Genomic DNA, 17506 nt, shown 5'->3' with positions numbered 1-17506 from the left:
GCAGCCACTTCTGATGAGAACTGATAGACTAAGATCAGAAAGAAGGAAAGGAGGACCTCCCCTATCAGTGGACTTGGGGAGGGGCATGCATGCAGAAAGGGGGGGAGGGGGGCCGGGAGGTGAGGAGGGAGGGGCTTATGGGGGGATACAAAATGAATAAAGTATAATTAACAAAAGTTAAATAAAAAATTTAAAAAAGTGATATATAGGTTGGTAAATATATTAACAATTTTCAAGAGCGGTTTTCTGATATTATTAATGGACATGATATAATTCAATACAGTTTTGCCTAATTAACATAAAATTCAGAAGCTTCTGATTTTCACAGCGACAATTTATACTTCAGCATCTTAAACAGGGCAGAACTTTACCAACTACAGCTTGCATCTTTTTCAAGGTGAAAAGCAAATCAGAATTAAAAAAGATTTTAAGAAGAGAAAATAAGAGTAATCCCTGCTTAGTTTAAATTATATAACAATACAAGAGAAGACTTCCCTTCAAATAGTAGAAGAAATAGTAAAGATATCATGGAAAAGAGAATGATGATCAAACTCTGAAACCCTAATACCGGAAATAAATATTTGGAGAAATATTGAAATTCTCTGTACAAATATTTGTCTTACAAGACTTGGCATGAAGGTAGTCAGAATAGCAAAATGAAGAGTGTCATAGGGATTCTAAATGAGGCTCTGACCACAGACTGGCTGAGGGAAAATGCAGCAAAGAGGAACAGTTTATGCTTGATTTGGAAAGCCACCTGTGGGCAAGAATAGGGAACTAATAAAAAACAAAACTGAATGGAAAAAAACACAAAAGAATGTTACCAATACTTAAAAGCAGCGGGCACACGTCTATATCTCCAGAACATGCTGTATAAATATCTCACTTGATTGGAGCTGATTTCCAATTTTCTGTCTCAGTAGCAACATGAGCAGCGGTGATCCGAACACACCGCTCCTTTGGAATATTTTAATGAGGCATGGGAAAGTCACGTGCCTGAAGTTTGCATCTATGTCTGATTTGTCCCTGCCTGCTACATGGCCTTGAGCTATGGGTTGACAGTAAATAGAATAAAATAAAAAGGGGAAAGCCAAAGGGATGTGACAGCACGTGTAAGCTTGGAAAGAAAAGATAACACTGCAACAGCCGGCAGTTTTGTATCCCAGCTGCTGAGTATTGGCTAAAGCCTTCCATTGAAATTCTGCCCTGCACCACTTTCCTTGTGAGCAAGGCCATTCATCAGTTCTTTCATGCTGGTTCAATTAATGCTATAGTGCTCCAAGGCAATGTAGCATCGGCACTGGTGAAGAATTTCAATTCTGTAAACAGGCCTGTAAATATGCCGCTGTGGATAAATTGGCCATCAGGGTGATAGAGAGCAGCAAAGGAAAATGTGTGATTACAGAGAGTTTTAGTGAGCTCAGAAGCTGCTGAGCCATTGCTGTGAGCAAGAACAATGCTTCTGCCTTCTCTGCTTAGCCAGCATTTTTGCTCATTCCATATTTAGCTATTTCTATGCAAATCCTCTTGTCTGATTTCTATTTCTTGCTTAGTCACTTTTGGAACAACCCTGATCCAGATTTTTGGTAGAACCAAAACCTCACTTGCCCGTGTGTTCATTTTGAACTGGGTAATCTTTTCTCTGCTGTAAGACATCCTTCCTCTAGGTTCATACCCATATCCTCCCAGGAGTCTTTCCTGTTGCTGGCCTCCGACGCCCACCCCCTCCTCAGTTCCCCTTCTTGTTCCCAGCCCTCTCACCTAGTACTATGTTTCTCCTCAAATCCGATCCCCACCATTGTTTCTCTCCCCATTCCATCTCCTGCCCAGTTCTCTCTCCTCAGCCACTTCTGATGTCTATTCTATTTCCCCTTCTCAGTGACATTCTGGCACTTTCCCTTGGGCCCTTCTTGTTACTTAGCTTCTTTGGGTCTGTGGATTATAGTATGTTATCCTGTACTAGAGATCTAAAATCCACTTATTAGACTTATTAGTGAGTATCTACCATGTGTGTCTTTCTGGGTCTGGGTTACCTCACTCAGGATGATCTTTTCTAGTTCCACCCATTTTCCTACAAATTTCATGATTTCCTTGTTTTTAATGGCTGGGTAGTGCTCCATTATGTAAATGTACCACAATTTCTATATCCATTCTTTGGTTGAGGGACATTTAGGTTGTTTCCAGTTTCTGGCTATTATGAATAAAGCCACTAGGAACATAGTGGAGCAGATGTCCTTGTTGTATGGTGGAGCATCTTTTGGGTATATGCCCAAGAGGGGTATACCTGAGTCTTGAGTTAGAACTTTTCCTGATTTTCTGAGAAAGTTCTAGATTGATTTCCAAAGTAGTTGTACAAGTTTGCACTCCCACCAGCAATGGAGGAGTGTTCCCCTATTTCCACATCCTCTCCAGCATGTGTTGTCACTTAAGTTTTTATCTTAGCTGTTCTGTCTGGTATAAGATGGAATCTTAGAGTCATTTTAATTTGCATTTCTCTCATGAATAAGGACACTTAGCATTTATGTGCTTCTCAGTCATTTGCGATTACTCTGTTTTGAATCATCAGATTAGCTCTGTACTCCATTTTTAATTGGATTATTTGATTTGTTTATGTTTAATTTCTTATGTTGGATAGTAGCACTGTAGCTGAGACTCATAAAGAGGTGGGATGGGGAGATGAAGACTGAAGTGACCACCTCCTAACCAGGCAGGACCAGTAGACAGAGGGGAACAACAACCCACAGACAAAACATTTGATCCAAAAGTTACCTGGCCTACAAAAAGTGCAAGGATAAAAGAGAAACAGAGATTGAGGGAGTGTCCAACCTATGACTGGGCCAACCTGAGACCAACCCCACAGGAGAGAGCCAGCTCCTGACACTATTATGATGCTCTGCTATGTTTTCAGAGAGGAACCTAACATGACTGTCATCTGGGAGGCTCCAGCCAGCAGTGGATGGAAATAGATGTTGGGACTTGCATCCAAGCAGGGGGTGTATCTCCAGGGGCCCTGTGGAAGGTTTGGGGAAAGATGGAAGGACATAGAGAAGACAGAAACCTCACAAGAAGAACAACTGAGACCACTAACCCAGACCCACGGGAACTTACAGAGACTGAGACATGAACTAAGGAGCATGCATGGTCTGGACCTAGGCCCCCTGCACACATGTGGCCAATGGGCAGCTTGGTCTTCATGTGGGTCGCCTGGTGAGTACAGGAGAGGGGACAGTTTCTAACATAGACTCTGTTGCCTGCTTTTGGCTCACTTTCTGCTGGCAGAGATGCCTTGCCTCGCCTCAGGGGATGAGGATATGCTCAGCACTGATGAGATAGGTGCAAGGAAAGGTTAATACTCAGGGAGCAGTCTTCTCTTTTCTGGGGGGTAAGGGAGAGGGCAAGATAGAAGAAGGTGGAGGGAGGACTGGAAGGAGAAGGAGGGGAAATCCAAGGGATGTAAAGTAAATAAGCTGAAATAAAATTTAAAGAAAAAAAGACATCCTTCCATGCCCTCCAATCAGAGAGTCAAGGAGTCAAGGCTGCCTGTCCAGGGTGTTTTGTTGTTGTTGTCATTTATATCTTTAACATGTTTTTTTTTTTTTTTTTTTAATGGAAGGTTCTCACCTACCTGCATTCTTAGCTCTTTGGATTTTTACTTCCTTGTTTCTGCATAATATTTTAACAACATACTTTGCATTGCAAAGAGGGAAATGTGATCTAAAGATAACAAAGTTTAGGTGGAGGAAAAAAGGAGGGAGTGAAGTAATTATACTTTAATTAAAATATGTTTTCCTAATAAAAATCATATCATTATCACTTGTAAAGATATTCAGCTACTGGTGGGGATGTAAACTTGTACAACCACTTTGGAAATCAATCTGGCGCTTTCTCAGACAATTGGGAATAGCGCTTCCTCAAGATCCAGCTATACCATTCTTGGACATATATCCAAAATATGCTCAAGTACACAACAAGGACATTTGCTCAATTATGTTCTTAGCAATTTCATTAAGAATAGCCAGAATCTGGAAACAACCCAGATGTCCCTCAACTGAGGGATGATACAGAAATTGTGGTACATTTACACAATGGAATACTACTCAGCAATTAAAAACAAGGAAATCATGAAATTTGCAGGCAAATGGTGGGGACCAGAAAAGATCATCCTGAGTGAGGTATCCCAGAAGCAGAGAGACACACATGGTATATACTCACATATAAATACATATTAGACATATAATAGAGGATTATCGTACTAAAATCTGTACACCTAAAGAAGCTAAACAGAAGGAGGATCCTAGATAAGATGATCAGTCCTCACTAAGAAAGGTAAATGGGACAGACATTGGAAGAGGAAGAAAACAGGGAACAGGAAAGGAGCAAACCAAAGAGAGCCTCTGAAAGACTCTACCTAGCAAGGTATCAAAGAAGATGCTGAGAATTATAGCCAAACTTTGGGCACAATGCAGGGAACCTTATATAAGATAGAAAGACCTGGAGGGTTCAGGAGCTCCACAAGGAGACCACAGAACCAAAAACCTGGGCACAGGGGTGTTTCTAAGACTGATACTCCAACCAAGGACCACTGCACAGATGTAACCCATGACAGCTCAGGGTCCAAGTGGATTCCTAGTAAAGGGAACAGGGCCTTCTCTGACATGAACTCAGTGGCTGGCTCTTTGATCACCACCCCCTACTGGGGGAGCAGCCAGAGAAGAAGACAATGCAGCCAGTCCTGGTGAGACCTAATCAGCTAGGGTCAGAGGGAAGGGGAGAAAGACCTCACCTATCAGTGGATTTGGAGAGGGACATGGGAGGAGATGAGAGAGGGAGGAAGAGAGGGAGCTACAGCTGGAAAAGAAATTGAATAAACTGTAATTTATAAAATAAATAAAAGCATTTGAAAAAAAGATATTCAATGGACTATAGAGAAAGTTCAAATGTGTCTTTAAGACAAATGTCTTTTTAAAAACCCGTAATAATATGGTCAGCAGTGAGGAGGAGAGAGGACCCAAATCTGCACCCAAGTCAGGCAACTCACGACTTCTTGTTACCTCCAGCTTGAGAATATCTACTGCCTTCTGGCCCATGTGGGCACAGCAATAACATACAACCACCCATAAACATACATGTATGCAAACTCAGACACATAGTTCAAAAATAAAAATAAGTTCTTGAAATAAAAAATTTAAAGGGAGAACTCATTTTGTGCTAGTAAATCTGTTTCCTTTAATATAATGCTGTCCTCAAAAACTTCCAGAGGTTATACTTCAGGTATTAGCAAAGGAAATAACCATGAAAACAAACTTTCTGGTACTTCTTTTGATGTTTCAAATGTTATAAATTCCGTTTTATAGTATACACATACACACATACATACAAATCTCTGTGTTCAATAAAATGAATACTATCATAACACTACCTAAAGAGGTTAAGAGTTTTCAAATAGGGCTTAAAGATATGTCTAAGGGGTTAAGCTTGCACACTGATTTTGCTCAGAACCAGAATTCAGTGTCCTGCGTCCATGTTGCATGCCTCACTAAAGAAGCTAAGCAAGAAGGAGGACCCTGGGTAAAACGCCTTCATTTTTAACATATGGGGTGCGTAGAAAAGCTTTTCAAAACAGAGAGATTGAAATGACAAATTATACTTGAAATTTGAAGGTATTAAATGGCAGCATGGATGAAAACAAGTTCCCTTTCATGTACTATAAGAAAATCAGTGTCTACAGTTGTAATTATATATATATTTTCCAGACATGCAGTTAAAGTTTTGTTGTTATTGGTGTGTGTGTGTGAGAGAGAGAGAGAGACAGGCAGGCAGGCAGAGTTTGCACATATGTGTTTCTCTCTCTCTCTCTCTCTCTCTCTCTCTGTGTGTGTGTGTGTGTGTGTGTGTGTGCATCTGGATGTGTGCAGCCTATGTGTGTTTCTGCAGTTTGAAACAGGATCTTGTTACCTAGCCCAGGCTGCTGTTAAACTCGTGATCCTGCCTCAGTCTTTCTGGTGCAGGAACAACAGACATAAGCCACCTCACTTGGCTTACACCTGCATGTCTTTTACAGGAAGTGGAAGCAGATGCATTTTTATCTTCTGGCGACAGAAGTACTTATGGTGATGTCTATTTTGAAATATCCCTCACTTAGGTGTGGGTGAGAGAAGCTAGAGGTTAGTGATGTTAAAAATGATCTCACATTTATTATTAAGACCATATTTGAATTCCTGTGTTTTGTTTTGCATTCTCACAAATGCATAATTCTTAGTTATAACTAGCCACATGTACTATGCTATCACAAAACAAAGCTGGCATTAGAGCCATTGGGGCTAGAAATTTGGATTAAAATTCCAATTATAACACTAACTAGTAGTGAAGAACTTAATTAATAACTTAAGTAGATTTAGATCATCCCAAGCCCTAGCTACCTCCAGCATTTTAGTTAATTTGGAAAATTAAGGATGTCAGCAGATAAACTTGAGAAATTTTAACAAGCTCAAATAACACAGAGAATATGAAAAACCTCAGTGTTTCAAATATGTAATGAATTTTAGTCCTATGACCAATGTATTACATCTCCAACCCAGTGGGTTGCCATGCCATTAATATCATAATCAAGTTTGACATCATCTCATGTTAAAATTAGTGCCATTCCTAAGAAGTAATATCTTTGTAATAGAAAATAAAATTTTAAGTCAATCATGGTGGCCTATACCTTTTTTTAAATTTAATTTTATTTCTTTATTATTAGTTACATTTTATTAACTCTGCATCCCAGGTGTATCCCACTCCCTTATTTTCTCCCAATCCCACCCTCCCTCCCTCATCTCCTTCCTGCCCCTTTCCAAGTCCACTGATTGGGGAGGACCTCCTCCCCATTCATCTGACCCTGTTTTATCAGGTATCTCCAAAGTCCTCCTCTGTGGTCTAGCAGGACTGCTCCTCCCTTGGGGGGTGGGGAGGTCAAAGAGTCTGCCATTGAGTTCCTGTCAGAAATAGTCCCTGTTCCCCTTACTATGAGAAACCAATTGGTTACTGAGCTACCATGGGCTTCATCCGAGCAAAGGTTCTAGGTTATATCCATACATGGTTCTTGGTGGAGTGTCAGTCTCAGAAAAGACCCCTGTGCCCAGACATATTTGGTTCAAAATTATGGAACGCTTCATGAATTTGCGTGTCATCCTTGCGCAGGGGCCATGCTAATTAATCTTCTCTGTATCGTTCCAATTTTAGTATATGTGCTGCCAAAGCTAGCACTGGCCTATACCTTTTATCCCAGCACTGTGCATACTCAGGCAAACCATCCTCTGTGAGTTCAAAGCAAGCATTGTCTAAATATTGAATATTTGCAAGCCATCCATAACTACATGGTGTGACCCAGACCTGGAGAGGACAGGAGCTCCACAAGACATCAACAGATCCAAAACGTCTGGGCACAGGGGTCTTTTCTGAAACTGATACTCCAGCCAAGGACCACTCATGGAGATGGCCTGATACCCCTGCAAAGAGGTAGCCTATGGCAGTTCAATGTCCATGTGAGCTCCATAGTAATGGGGACAGGGACTGTCTCTGACAGGAACTGATTGGCCTGCTCTTTGATCACCTCCCCCTGATGGGGGAGCAGCCTTACCAGGCCATAGAGGAAAATAAATTGTAATTAATAAAAATAAAAATAATTAAATAAAAAACAAGTCATAAATGTTTTTAAATTAATTTACTTTTTATAAATTACATTTTATTCACTTTGTATCCCACCTATAGCCCCTCCCTCAACCCTTCCCTATCCTACCCTCCCTCATCTCCTCCCATGCCCCTCTCCAAGTCCACTATTTTGAAAAGGAAAGAAAATTTCAAATAAATGCTATGAGAATTTTTTGCACATCACTGGGTGGACAGAGTTTTCAAGTTGATATATCTTTATTAGAACATAATTTGCGTATTTGTTTTTGTATTTCCTGCTTCAGCTGACCTATATCAGAAATAGTATGAAGAAGCTGTGACACAGACAACATAGTTCTTCCAGCAGAGAATATTTGTTATGTTGAAAATTCTGCCATCTCTTTGTCTGTGACATGGTTTAAGCCCAGTATATTTTACCAGAATTTTGATATCTTCAAAGTTTTGTGGTTGGTGGATTCTTTTTGTCTGAAGGGCAGGAAGGATTTTGCATCCAGCACTCCAGAAACAGAACCCATACCTTCTCTCCACCTCCAATGTTCATATTTCTCCACAGTCTTTCTTCATATCACTCAGCTGTCTAAGGTGAATTTTGATTCACTTTTTTTTTTTTCATAAGCCCACACTTTTGATTTACCGACATGTTTCAAAAATCCTCACACCAAATGCTTGGACCTCAATATATACCTGCTCCTATTCTCAAGTCATCTGTTAATAGCCCCAGTCACAGCTGGAAAAAGTCAACATACACCTTGACACACAAACCTATTGTCTTCCAGTTCTGAGGTTAAATTCAGAATGTGATTCTAGCTGGCTGACACTGCGGTGCCAACATCTGTGCTCCCCTGTGGGAGTGCTAGGGGAGAGTCCATTTTCTCGACTTTTTCAGCCTCTAGGTGACTCCTTGCTTCTTCAAACCTGAGACTGACATGCATGTGCCTCTTCTCTTATTCTGCCTCTCTGCCTCTCTTGTAGCTGAAAGATGCTTTAAGGATCCTAGATAATCCAAGACAGTCTCCCCATCTTCAAATCAGAGTATTAGAAACTTAAAATTATACCTGCAAACTTTATTATCACGTTTGCTATTTGGTATAATATCTTTATAAGGTGTGATATCTGCCATGATTGGAAAATACTTTTCTTCTATTGAATTTAAGAGTTTAATAACCCATTAAAACAAAAACATAGGGTCCATGCTAACTGTCGTGTTTGATCTGTATTCCTGTATAAGACAGCTTTGTCCACTGATGCCTTTTTTTGCATTTTAGTCTTTCAAAGATTGTATGTTTCCCTAGCTAAAGACTATCTATCAGCAACTTTTCACTTTGCATAGAGAAATGTAGAGTCTCAGTCCAGAGGGGAGGGCAAGGGGAAGAAGTCTTTTGAGGAGGTTGTCAGTGTTACAACCCTTTTGAGCAACAGAAGCCTGTGTCTGCTTCTTCCCTGGGCAGGGTCCAGGCATCAGTGAGTGAAGGCATGAAAAGGAGGTGGGCAGACTGCTCTGAGGGCTCTAGCCCAGAAGTGAATGCCCAGAGAGATAAAGCCCTCTCTGAAGCATGCCTTCAAGTGTTGCAGCCTTTTAGCTAAGAGCCTTTCCAGTGATACAGCTATTATCATTATTATTATTATTATTATTATTATTATTATTATTATTAATTTACAATTTATTCACTTTGTATCCCAGTTGAAGCCCCTTCCCTCATTTCCTCCAGGTCCCACTCTCCTTCTCTCTTTCTTAGTCCACTGGTAAAAGAATTCCTCCTCCCCTACTGTCTGACCCTAGCCTATCAGGTCCCATCAGGACTGCCTGGATCCTCTTCTTCTGTGGGCTAGCTAGGTCACCCCACCAGGGAGAAGCGAGGAGCAGACAACAGAGTTCATGTCAGATACTGTCTCTTCTCCCCTTACTAGTGAACCCACATGGAGATTGAGCTGTCTATGAGCTACATCTGAGCAGGGGACCCTAAGTCTTGTCTATCTCAAGACTAGGATATCCAGGGTTTGGACAGGTCTTTACCTCATCCTAGGTGCATACCAGTTTCCCTGGTACCACAGTCCACATGTCCCACAAATGCCCATATTTTTTTTTTTTACTGAGGTCTTTAAGGATGTGTGTAGTTTGGCTCTGGTTTCTCTGGTATCATCATCTACCCAATGTCATTTGGAATCACTGTGGACTAGAAAGCATCTGAAGTGATATTTTCCTGCTTGATTGATTGCTACTTTTGTATCAGTGAACTTCATTTTTTTCACAAATCTTGTGGCTGATCCTGTCACTTCCATCTAGTTTAAAGGCCATTTCTTAGAAAATCATTTCCTCTTAACCAAACTAAAACTTCTTTGCAAGATTACCCTCTGGCTGTTAAAATATACATTTTCTTTTTGTTCCCATGGTTATTCATTATTGTTTATTTAGCCTGTGCTCTTCTACATCAGAGAGAACTAAACCTTCATCTCTCCTCTTGATAGTGCCATGCCCACTGTTGAATAAAATGTGGAACAGATATTCAGTTAATGAAAGATGAGCAAAAGAAGGAAACAGAAATACTGACAATGATTATGGTAATGCGCTCCACTAGAGACTACATTTTAAAAAACAAATCGAGTAACTGACATGACAGATTTTAGACACTGCAGTCTTCTTCATTGTTAACTTCATCTTCCAGTTTCAGATGTCATCAATGGTTAGAAAATATTAAGTCCAAATTCCAGATCTTTTGCAATTCAAGTTTTTGAGTCCTGACCTTGCATCCTATCCCCATTGGAGCATGAATCCTTTTTTGTCCCTGGAGTTCAGACTCTCCCCACCATCCACTCATGCATCACTTCATCTTGAGTATCAGATATGGCAGCATAGTATCACAGGCCTGTGTTCAAGTAACACTTACTTAATTATGATGCTAGACATTTGGGTGTGCCAAACAGAACCTACAAAGTGCTTCCTTTAAATAAAAGGTAAAGACTCCCAACTTAAGAGGGAAAGAAAACATTGTAGGATGAGATTGCTGAGAAATGTGGCAAGGTAATACGAGAAAGAATGCATTCATATACCTTTTATTAACTATGTAAGTATAATTGTTCTGCTTTATTACTAATCACATCTTTTCTGTGATTACTTTGTAAGTTAAAATTTATCATAGATATATGTATAAGAGAAATATATATATATCAATGGAAATATATAAATATTGATGTATATTGATATATATATATACACGTAGGAATAGGTGTGTGTGCATGTAGGAATCATTACCATTTTCTGTTTGGCTAATCTACTGAGGTTTACAGAGTTTATACTCCATAGATAAAGAGGCAATCTTGTATTAAGTTTCTAATAAATATTAGCTAGAATTATCATCATTATTATCTTTGCCAGGAGTATTACCTTTCTGATTTTATATTCAGTGATCGCAAAGAACCCAAGAGTGAAGCTACAGGGTCAGTATGGGATTATAACAGGTGTTTTTATAATCGGCATATTAAGTATTTTACAGAGATTATTTAATTTAAGCTCTACCTTTAATTTTGCATAACAAGAAGCTAATGGTTCAAGTATTTATGCAAGTAATAATTGATGAATACAAAAAATTCATAAAAATAATGTGCTCTGTCCAAAAGCGTACAGATGCCACTGCCAAAAGAAGAAAAGGAAAACAATGGATAGATATTGAGTCATTCAGATGACAAGCAGAGAAACAAAATGAGCTAAAGCAAAGCAAGTCAGGCACAAGAGAGTTAGATGGATTCTGATTCGAAAGTAAAGCCCTGTGTGCATACCAGTCAGCCTTTTATCTGTGCCCTGACTTAAATATTAAAAACAAATTAGTAAAATGTGTTTTTACTTAATGCTGACCCAAATAAAAAATTCAGAAATGGACTATAATTGCCTTTCCCAAAAACTAAATTAAAATGTCTTCATCTATAAAAGGAGCTTTCGAATTATGACAAGCAAGAGCAATCTTGAAGCAGAAGCTGTGAGTACAGAAGGAACGGGGCTGCCACAGCTGAGAAAACACAGTCTCAAAAGCTGAAGGTTACACAGCACAGAGCAATCATCAATATGCTCTTGAAATGCATCAATTGTCCAGCAAAGAAGGATTCTTCTCGCTCCTCCAACCCAGTGCTTCTGATGCACTACAAAGTCTTCACTTAGACAAGGAACATCCACAGTGACTAGGTGCATGAGAAAGGAAAAGAAAAACGGGCTGTACATGCTGCACACTGAGGGGAACATGAAAATGTAGCAGTAAAAGATTAACGAGAGCATTCCACGTTTGAAAGGAGAGAACAAACTGAGAAAAAGATAGCACTGCAGTGTTCCTCCTACACATGCAGCCATACTAAATATGACGTTATTGATCATCTAAGTGAAGATTACTAAAGATTGAGGAAAAATTATCGTTACCATGGAAAATCATACATTGCGCCTAGCACAACCTTCAGCTTTATATGCGACTTGCTTTTCTGGGAGCTATTATATAGACTTGTAAATTGCGTATGACTTATAGAAAAACTAAAAAGTTTTTCCATTAGATGTACAAATTACCTTGCCAAGATACCGCTTAGAGCTCTTTCCTGTGAATGAAGTCAATTTAGTTTCCATTTATGCATTCATTTTAATGGTCCTGCTGATGTATTAATGTGTTTTTTCTTTGAATCTATTATAATCTATTTTTCATTTCTTCATTCTGATTGAACATTTGTACAAGTATAAGAGTCAGACATTAGAATTGTCTAATTCTGATTTATACATAACTATAGGAAGATGTCATTAGTTTATATTGCTCTATTTTCTCTTTTGTCAACATATCTGTATGTGTGTGTGTCTGTAGTGTGTATGGGGAGTGTGAATGTAAAAGACAATAATGCTTTGAGATTATTTTATTCTGGATACTACAAGATAGAAAAGAGAGAATGTTGATTTTCATGATAATATTCTCCAAGCCCCTACACAATGTATCATTTGCTTCCTTACTTATGTTTGATAAATCTTCACTCCCTCTACTGGTATGGTCTAACAATGATGACATTTTGAGCAAAGTTATACAAAACTCTGTACCCAACTCTTTTTTATGGTACTCATGTTGTCTTTTTCTGCAGAGCTAGAACTCAGGAATGTAGCTGACAACAAGGTCTCTCAGAGATAATCAACCTAAAGCAGCATAGTCATCAAATACAAAGTATTAAACACGGACTTTACATCCAAAAATATTATGAGATATCTATAAACATAACTAAAATTATATCATATGAGAAATAAATGATCAAAGTTTTTACAAAGAAAAATCTTCAGCTTTTGAATAGTGTATGATATTATACCAGTCATATATATAAAATATACCAAAAGTATATCAGTACTATCCAGCAAATAGATTTGGGAATCTGGAGTCGGCCCTAAGTTTCTGTGTAATAGTTTGCTAAGGATGTCTGACAAAGCACAGATGGTGTGAGTTGAACAATATAAATATTGTGTCAAAGTCCTACTGGCTAGAAGTCCAAAATCAAGAGAATATAATAGTGATTCCTTCTAAGGACCATTAGAAAGTTTTGTGTTCTACATACTTCTCCTTGGCTTAATGATGGTCATCTTCTATGTGCATTCTTCAGTTTCCCTCTGCATCTGTGTCTGTCCAAATTTCTCTTTTATTAAAGACATAAGTCCTTCAAATAAAGATCCAGCTAATAACTCACTTTTATTAAATTACCCCTTTAAAGACCTTATCTCCAAATACAATGGTATGATGAGATCCTCAAGATAAAAAATTTAGCATACCAATGTTGGAAGGTATTAAAGTTCAGCCCACAGAGTGATGCAAACTTCAAAGCATCAGTTTTTGAAAGTTCCAAGTTCACATGTCAAGGGAATCTAGTGAAGATTTTAGAAAGCATCTAACATTATAAACAATAATGTCACAATGTTGTCAACTAACCAGCAGCAAGACTGAGATAGATGAAAGCATCCTGTGGACAGTGAAGACACAAGCAACTCAGTAAAACATGGTATATATCATACGATTTAAGTGTTTGTGTTATATGCTTACCCTATGCAAAATTAATTGAGTCTTATGATTAGTAGATATTTTGCATGCAACTCATCAAAAGAAACTTATCAGATATGTCCCTGTATTCCCAGCTCCTTTCCTTAGGTGATGTGGAAACAAGATTACTCTGGTACTTCTCAAGGACCCTGCGCAAAATCTCAAAGACAGCTACAGACACAAGAGATACAAATCAGGGTGTGGTTGTGGGAAAGCAAGCAACTAAACTTTATTGAGACTTCTGAGTGCTTGCTAAATATAGAATCATAAGTAATGAGAAAAATACTCTGTTATATACATAAGCAAAATGAGCATACACACTTGAAAAGTAAGTATAGACAGTGATAGAACCATAACAAAGCATTCCAAAAGGGAGAGGACTTTTTTAAATAATCAAGGTTAGGACAAAGTCGTATTGTGACAAGAACTTAGGGTGGTAAGAGCAGAGGTCCTGTGTTCTAGATAGAACACTCAGAAGAAATAAAGAAGCCTTTTGCAAGCTGGTATTTTTAAAAGGTCAATACAATTCACACAATAACAACACACTTGAGATACATGAATCTCAGAGAGTTTCATTTATGTAGATTTCTCATGTTGATATTTATTATGGTATGATATTTATTATTATATTTTTATTGTACTATCTTATTTACATCACCCCTACAGTCATGATGGACCAAATTTTACCTTTGAATGGAAGAGAACTTTAATTAAAGAAATATGTATATTAAGTCATAGAGTGAATATAAAATGTTGCTTTCAGTCCATAAATTAAAAGACAAAACATAGATCATGTGTGTTAGATTGTAGAATTTGCCTTTTCCCTCTGTTGGTTAATAACTGTCAACTATTAGGTGTATTAATATATTTTAGGGGTTATTAGCCTAGGTCATGCCATCAGAAGCTATGTGTTGGAAGTTAATTACTGATGAATGTTAGTCATTGAAAGGAAAGGGACAGGAGGCAAATAAGTAAATGTCCCCTTCTTGCTTTCTCATGGAAAGCAATCTAGCACGCAGAGATGCTTTTTGTAGAAGAGTACCACTTGCCAAACACATACCTAGGTATGTGCAGTACTCTAGGAAACATTGCCGCTCATTGCAGAACTCTATATTTTTCTCTAGCCTTCTTTTTTGTTTATGCCTCACGAATTTTTGAACTTGACTTCACAAAAAAGTTGGTATCACGAACTCTGCTTTTTCAAGGAACTAGGCATCCTCTCTTTATTTCTGTCTAAGTCATTGAAGGTCTTGGTAGGCTTGCTAAGCTGGATTCAACATACTTCTAATCTACTTTCTTCCATATTTGTTTCCAAACCAAACCCGCTGATCCTCTATTAAATATAGACATGTAAATATAGTGAAGAGAAATGAAAATGTGATGAGAACAGGTCCTCACTCTTGATTATAGATGTGAAAATGTGTACATGCATGTATGCATTTATGGGAATGTGAGTTCGTGCTCTGTATTAGACAGCCAGAGCAATAAGAGACAGAAACCAAGACATTCATTTATATACGAGAATCTGAAATAAAATATATTCCCATTTATATATGAGAACCTAGAATAAAAAACTTAATTCAATTACATGTGAACTTGGTGCATTCCAAAGTGAAAGACCAAAACCTAAGCCAAAATTTATTTATGATCTCACAAATACACACTTTGATTGTAAGGGGTTAATCGATTCGGTTAAGTCTCACATTTAACACATGTCTTAACATGCATCATTATGTGTGGTACTCTGCTGGATAAGGTTGAAGTCTGACGTCTCTGGATAGCCATTTATTTGCACTTGGTCCATGTGATGGAGTCCCTTTTCTCAGGGGGGTTCTAAGTCTTCCTTGATCTGGGTGAGCCCAGGTCTTGCAAGGAGTGTCACATAGCCCCTAAGGGCAGAGTACAGGCTGGACCCTTCCTTGATTAAAGAAGAAGAAAAAAAAAAAAACTATTCAGCTTCGCATTCCTAGAAATACTCCACCCTGCTCAGGACTTTAGTCTTCAGCATCAACCTTCAATTGGACTTAGAGACTTTCCCCTCAGTCTTAGGAAACTAAGTGCTGTATTCCCCTTCTTGTGATGGGGCCATTCTACTGCATGGAAGAATGGGGCAGATACAAATCAAGTGTCTCTGACCCCCCTGACTCCAGTGAATCTAACACATTCACCCTAGATATTCTTCCCACTGCCTAAGGTTTATATAGCCCAGATTTCAAATAAATGTGCTGCTGGGTTTGTGTGTTCCCTGGTACCATCCGCTTTCTACCATGACTGTAGGCCAGGCCATGTCTCCACCTTGCCTGCCCTCTGGCCTGCAGGCCTGGGCCTCACTGGACCTGAGTCGTGGCTGCAAGCCCACCAGACATGGGCCTTGGCCTGTACCTCTGCCGTGCTCAGCACAGCAGCTTAATCAAGAGCTGCAACACTTTGGTATCTGCCATAAGTTTTGGAATGCCCTAGCTTCAATCTCACTGGCAATCTCATGCTTAAAGAGCTAAACTGAAACACTTTGTGGAAAGCCTTTTTCACACCCAATTCTAGCACATGAGCCTCCCTCTGAAGCATTTTAGCTGCCCCTGAGAGAAACAGGACCCCTTTCTAATTCTGAAAGCCAAGAGTTCCAGGCCCCCCACTGAAATCCAGGACCCTTGCTGAACCAGAGTATGACAATCATGTTAAATTTAAATATTTAACCTAATAACTTTTCACAGTTCATTAAGTAAAAATTGGCACATGTGACTATACTTATGTAACTTATTAGATGCAAATAATGAATTATTTGACATGTTTTAAACTTATACAACAGTAATTACTTTAAAATATTCTTTTTGATTCTGGAGATATAGCTAAGTGGTATGTATAATGTTCATCCAGCATGCATGAGGTGTTTCTTCCAGTCTACTCTACCAGAAAAGTATTCTTCTCATGTCATATAATCACTTATGTAATTAAAATGTAAATGTCAATTCTTTAAATACACATTAAAGGTAGTTAAACATTAAAATGTGGCAAAATGTCAGAAGCTGTTCTTTCACACACACACACACACACACACACACACACACAAATGTGTCATCTCTAGAAAATTATAATCTGCCAAAGAATAGTATAGGGAGCACACCAGCCATTAAACCTTTACACACTCATGCAAATGGTCCAGCACAGTTTACCTAGAGAAGAATAAGTTCGATGGCTATCTTACACATGAATTTCAAAAGTAACATGAGAGAATATGAGAGTCTCAAAAGTAGAAATAAAATTTAGATTTTCATTTATAGCAATAATAATAATAATGATAATAATAAACATAGCTAATACTACCCCAAAGTACTTTATATCTTATTGCCATCTCATCCATGTCCATTGCCGCTCTATTCATAATAGCCAGAAATTGGAAACAGTCTATATGTCCATAAACTGATGACTAGATAACAAAAATGTGATACATTTATACAATGGAATATTATTCAGCTGTTAAGAAAATTTTAAATGTGGAATTTCCAACTAAACGGATAGAACTAGAAAAAAATATCCCCAGTGAGATAACCCAGACTGGAAAAGAAAACTACTGTAGGTTTTCTCTTATATGTAGATGTTGGATTTTAAGTTTTTTATATGTGTTACAATCAGGTAATCAAAGAGGTTAGGTACTTAAAGACCAGCATGGAAAAGAGGATCCCTCAGGAAAGAACAATTAGAATATAATCTTATGGATAAATTTAGGGGACAGTAGAAGGAGGATTAAATAGTAGGGTGATGGGAGAGAAGGGTAAAGGAGGAAATATGGGGAGAAACAATTA

At 38.5% G+C, this 17506-nt stretch overlaps 1 non-coding gene across 1 annotated transcript; it reads right to left on the bottom strand.

The window, feature by feature from the left end:
- Window positions 1–7137: 7137 nt before the first annotated feature.
- LOC129667819 (U6 spliceosomal RNA) lies at window positions 7138–7248 on the bottom strand. The gene has a single exon (XR_008718813.1). It is a non-coding gene; the product is annotated as a U6 spliceosomal RNA (small nuclear RNA).
- Window positions 7249–17506: the final 10258 nt, after the last annotated feature.

This window comes from Psammomys obesus, unplaced genomic scaffold (genome assembly GCF_907164565.1).
Source record: "Psammomys obesus unplaced genomic scaffold, mPsaObe1.curated_primary_1811, whole genome shotgun sequence".
Classification (NCBI taxonomy): domain Eukaryota; kingdom Metazoa; phylum Chordata; class Mammalia; order Rodentia; family Muridae; genus Psammomys; species Psammomys obesus.
This window is presented reverse-complemented; position numbering and strand designations above follow the sequence as displayed.